This window comes from Lathyrus oleraceus, chromosome 3 (genome assembly GCF_024323335.1).
Source record: "Lathyrus oleraceus cultivar Zhongwan6 chromosome 3, CAAS_Psat_ZW6_1.0, whole genome shotgun sequence".
Lineage (NCBI taxonomy): Eukaryota > Viridiplantae > Streptophyta > Magnoliopsida > Fabales > Fabaceae > Lathyrus > Lathyrus oleraceus.
The window spans coordinates 445131027-445137026 of NC_066581.1; positions in this window are offsets into that span (position 1 = coordinate 445131027).

Consider the following 6000-nt stretch of genomic DNA (forward strand, 5'->3'; position numbering starts at 1 on the left):
GCTGTTGGGGAAAGCGATAGTGGTTCTGGAAACCACGATCAGCGAGAGATGACTCAGCAGGGGAAGCAAACACTGATACGGTACCGAGGTTCTGCTTCAACGGAAAGAAACCATGGATCTGGCATTGGGATTATCGATCTGGCCTCGAACTCCAAGGAGTAGCCGATTCTGCTGGGAAGATACAATCCGGCACTGTCAACTCTGCTGGGGATATATAGTCTGGCACTGTCAACTCTACTGGGGAGTGTATGTCCTGAAATAAACGCTTGGGGAAGTATAGTGGTGAGAACCTGCTGGGGATTGAAGAATCCAACACTCTGATCAGCTCTGCAGGGATAAGACACCAGATTCGTCTGTTGGCGACTTCACTGGGAAAGATATTCACGATCATCTGCAGGGGATTTTAAGGAAATGCCCCGAGGGTACCTGTTCTGAATAGACGATCCAAAGCACTTAAAATTTACAGCAATTTTAAATGTTTATTAAGCATGTACCTGTAAAGCCCTTATGTGTCATGATGCAATGTTTATCAAAAATTCGGACGTCATTTTTGCAAACAAAATAGTAAAATGAAAATGAAAACAGAGATATACTGAATAACATGATTTTATTGATTGAATGGCCTCTGAATAGGCATTTACATCAGGAAGCAATCCCTGGAAAGAGGTAATCGCACAAAAGATAAAAACAGAAATTAATCTAATGGCAATGTGAAATGGATTTCTATTGGGTTCCAATTCTGCTATGACTTGCTCGTCTTCAAGATCCTCCAGATGATCAGCCTTCTGAAAAGGTGATTGGACTGTTTCCTACCTTTCGAAATTTTCCAGTCATCGACATGAGATGAGATTCAGAACTAACTCAGAACGCAGTCATTCGCTTAATCCCTAACTTTTGCCTGGATCGCCCTTTTCGGGTTTTCAATCCACCGGGATACCCATTTTTGCCTAAGTTGCCTTTTCAGGTTTTCAACTTACCGGGTGTACGATCTTTTCATTTTTAATCCCTAATTTTTGCCCGAACCTTTTCATTTTCTTGGTTCGTCGGGATGCCCATTTTTGCCTGGACTATTCTTTTTACTGTCCAGCGGGTCTATTTTATGCGAAGTATTTTTTAACTGCGTCTGAGTTCACAGGGGAAGTGAAGTTTTCACCATCCATAGTTGCAAGCATTAAAGCCCCACCATCAAAAACCTTGGTGACAATATACGGTCCATCATAGTTAGGAGTCCACTTGCCCCTGTGATCTGTCTGAGGAGGAAGGATCCTTTTCAACACTAAATCTCCGACTTGGAAACAACGAGGACGCACTTTCTGATCAAAGGCTCTCTTCATCCGACTCTGATACAACTGCCCATGACAAATGGCTGCCATTCGCTTCTCTTTGATAAGACTCAACTCATTGAACCTTGTCCGAATCCATTCGGCTTCGTCTAACTTGACATCCAACAAGACTCTTAGAGAAGGAATCTCCACTTCAACAGGTAGGACTGCTTCCATACCATACACCAGGGAGTAAGGGGTTGCCCCGGTCGATGTACGTACTGAAGTGCGGTACCCATGCAAGGCGAAAGGTAGCATCTCATGCCAATCTCTGTACGTGACGACCATCTTCTGCACAATCTTCTTTATGTTCTTATTTGCCGCCTCAACAACGCCGTTCATTTTAGGGCGGTAAGGGGAAGAATTGTGATGCTGAATGTTGAAGTTCTGACACAACTCCTTCATCATTTTGTTATTGAGATTAGAACCATTATCAGTAATGATTCTTTCAGGAATCCCATAGCGACAAATGATTTCTTTCTTGATGAAACGGGCAACCACATGTCTGGTGACATTCGCGAACGACGCTGCTTCGACCCACTTGGTGAAATAGTCGATGGCAACAAGGATGAAGAGATGCCCATTGGAAGCCGTCAGCTCAATCTTTCCAATCATGTCAATGCCTCACATAGCAAACGGCCACGGCGAAGACATCACATTCAGAGGATTCGGTGGTACATGCACCTTATCAGCATAAATCTGGCATTTATGACACTTCCGAGCATACTTGAAACAATCTGATTCCATGGTCATCCAATAATAACCCGCTCTCAACAATTTCTTAGCCATTGCATGTCCGCCGGCATGAGTACCGAAGGAACCTTCATGAACTTCCTGCATTAACATGTCCGCCTCGTGTCTGTCCATGCATCTGAGCAAAACCATGTCGAAATTCCTCTTATACATCACATCGTCTTTGTTCAAGAAGAAACTGCCTGCCAATCTTCTCAAAGTCTTTCTGTCATTGTTGGATGCCCCTGCAGGGTACTCTTGATTCTTCAGAAAGCACTTGATATCGTGATACCAAGGCTTGTCATCGACTACCAGTTCAGCAGCAAACACATATGCGGCCCTGTCAAGGCGCATCACATCGATCCTGGGAGCATGGTTCCAGCGAATTACCTTGATCATGGAGGATAGAGTAGCAAGTGCGTCTGCCATCTGGTTCTCATCACGAGGTATATGATACAATTTTACTGTTGTGAAGAAAGTCAACAGTCTTCTCGTGTAGTCTCTGTAGGGGACCAGAGTGGGCTGGAGAGTATTCCAATCACCATTCACTTGATTGATCACCAGAGCTGAATCTCCGAAGATGTCCAAAGTCTTGATTCTCAGATAAATGGCTTGCTCAATACCCAAGATACAGGCCTCGTACTCAGCTTCATTATTTGTGCACTCAAAAGTCAAACGAGCGGTGAAAGGCATGTGGGCACCTTTCGGAGTAGTAATGACAGCGCCAATTCCACTTCCTCTAGCATTGACAGCCCCATCAAACAACAAAGTCCACTTTTCGTCTGGATCGGGTCCCTCTTCAACAACTGGCTCTTCACAGTCTTTCATCTTGAGGAACATGATGTCTTCATCAGGGAATTCAAACTTCATCGGCTCATAATCATCAATCGGCTGCTCGGCAAGGTAGTCTGACAGAATACTCCCTTTGATGGCCTTCTGTGACGTGTACTGAATATCATACTCTGTTAAAATCATTTGCCAACGAGCGACCCTTCCGGTGAGAGCTGGCTTCTCGAATATGTATTTCACTGGATCCATCTTAGAAATCAACAAGGTAGTATGGTTCAACATATACTGCTTCAGTCGGCGAGCAGCCCAGGCCAAAGCACAACAAGTTTTCTCAAGCTGCGAATATTTGACTTCACAGTCGGTAAACTTTTTGCTAAGGTAGTATAGGGCATGCTCTTTTCGACTAGACTCGTCATGCTGTCCCAATACACACCCCATCGAGTTCTCAGTCACTGATAGGTACATTATCAGAGGTCTCCCAGGAACTGGAGGTATAAGGATCGGAGGTTTCTGTAGATACTCTTTTATCTTCTCGAAAGCCCTTTGACAATCTTCATTCCACCTGATAGCCTGATCTTTCTTCAGCAATTTGAAAATTGGCTCACACGTGGTTGTTAGGTGAGAGATGAACCTTGCAATGTAGTTCAACCTCCCTAAGAAACTACGGACTTGCTTCTCTGTTCTTGGCTCTGGCATTTCCTGTATCGCTTTTACTTTGTCGGGATCCACCTCAATCCCTTTTCCGCTAACGATAAAACCCAGCAATTTTCCCGATCTCACCCCGAAAGTGCACTTGTTCGGGTTAAGTCTCAATTTGAATTTCCTTAACCGTTCAAACAATTTCTGCAGATTCACCAAATGTTCTTCTTTTGTCTGAGATTTGGCAATCATATCGTCCACATAAACCTCGATTTCATGATGAATCATATCATGGAACAGAGTCACCATAGCTCGTTGATATGTTGCTCCGGCATTTTTCAGACCAAACGACATCACCTTGTAGCAGAAGGTGCCCCATGGGGTTATGAAACTTGTCTTTTCCATGTCCTCTGGTGCCATCTTGATTTGGTTATAGCCAGAAAAGCCATCCATGAAGGAGAATACCGAGAACTGAGCTGTATTATCCACCAAAACGTCGATGTGAGGTAATGGGAAATCATCTTTAGGGCTAGCTCTATTCAGATCCCGGTAGTCGACACACATCCGTACCTTTCCATCCTTCTTAGGTACTGGGACGATGTTTGCAACCCATGGAGGGTAATTGGTGACTGCTAGAAACTCTGCATCCAACTGCTTTTGCACTTCTTCCTTTATCTTGACAGCCATCTCTGGTCTTGTTCTTCTGAGCTTCTGCTTGACCGGAGGACAACCTTCTTTGAGAGGCAAGCGGTGTACCACGATGTCTGTGTCCAGCCCAGGCATGTCCTGATAAGACCAGGCGAAGATGTCAACGTATTCTTGCAGCAATTCAATCAGCCCTTTCTTCATATTGTCTTCTAAAGCAGCCCCTATCTTGATTTCTCTCTTGGCGTCCTCGGTGCCGAGATTAATCACTTCAACAGACTCTTGATGCGGTTGAATAACCCTTTCCTCTTGTTTTAATAACCTGGTAAGCTCTTCAGGGAGTTCACAGTCTTCATCACCCTCTTCTTCAGCTTGAAAGATTGGATTTTCAAAGTCGAGACGAGCCGTAGCAGAAACATTATCAATAGGATCCGGTGATGTGCATCTGCATGAGTGATGGTATGTGCTTATGAGTGTGAACAAGAAGTGAAAACTAAACAAAACATTGCCATTTTATTTATTTTGAAAAACTGCAAAAATAGAAAGACAGGGAACGAAATATTTGAATGCAAAAATACGTCCTTTATTTATGATAAAAATGCAAGTGTCACATAGACGGGCCCTACAATGAGTCATTACGCCCTGGGCGGAACGTAAGACTTGGATATGCATGAATAAACAAAGAAAATTACTCTTCAAGAAGAGTGACTTGGATAATCTCTTCAGAAGACCAATTGTTGATGACTTCACCCGGGATCCTCGGACGCACCCAGTTGTCAATGTCACAATCACTATCCCCATCTTCTTCGTTGATTGCAGAGACTTGACCATACTGAATGATGCCAACACTGGAGAAAGTGATCGGCCCCTGAAGTGTTGTAGAAGTCAAAACTGGCTGATACCCAATCCCGAACTTATCTTCTTTCACTGGTAATTCCAACAGACGCCCCCAACCGGGAGCAACACCTGAATCCACCACAGCCCGTACCTGCTTAAAGGATGAGATGGAGGCACCCGCCTTAACCTCTTCCACCAGCGCTGCATCCTTGACTTGAACTGACTCAAAGGCCTGACACAGAGTCTCATGAATTTCACCTTCTACTTCTACATACTTGAAGGTAGACAGGTTACTGACCAGGATGTCCTCCTCACCACAGACGGTGATAATTCGTTCGTTGACCGGAAACTTAATCTTCTGATGTAGAGTTGAAGAGACTGCCCCAGCATTATGGATCCAAGGACGACCCAGCAAGCAACTGTAGGAAGGACTGATATCCATCACGTAGAAGACAGTGTTGAAGGTTTGTGATCCAATCAGAATTGGCAATTCTACCTCTCCAAACACCGATCTCTTAGAACCATCGAAGGCTCTCACAATAAGATCTGAAGGTTTCAGGGCCAAACCCTCTACTTCTAACTTCGACAGGGCTCTCTTGGGTAGCACATTGAGAGAGGAGCCTGTATCCATCAGAACATGCGATAGCACGGTGTCTCTGCATTCCATCGAGATATGCAGAGCCTTGTTATGATTGCGTCCGGCTGGTGTCAAGTCAGAATCGGTGAAACCCAACTCGTTGCTTGCATGCACATTGGCGACGATCCCTTCTAGTTGGTTTACCGAGATTTCTCGAGGTACATATGCAGCATTAAGAACCTTCAGAAGTGCCTCCCTGTGTGCCTCCGAACACAACAGGAGTGAGAGAATGGATATCTTGGACGGAGTCTGAATCAACTGATCGACTACCTTGTAGTCGCTTTTCTTTATGATTCTCAGAAGCTCGTCCACATCCTTTGCAAAAGTGGGCTCAGAACCATCCTGGGGTGCAGAGGTACCCTCATTCACGACTTTCTTGCCTTTGGTTTTCGCCACAGC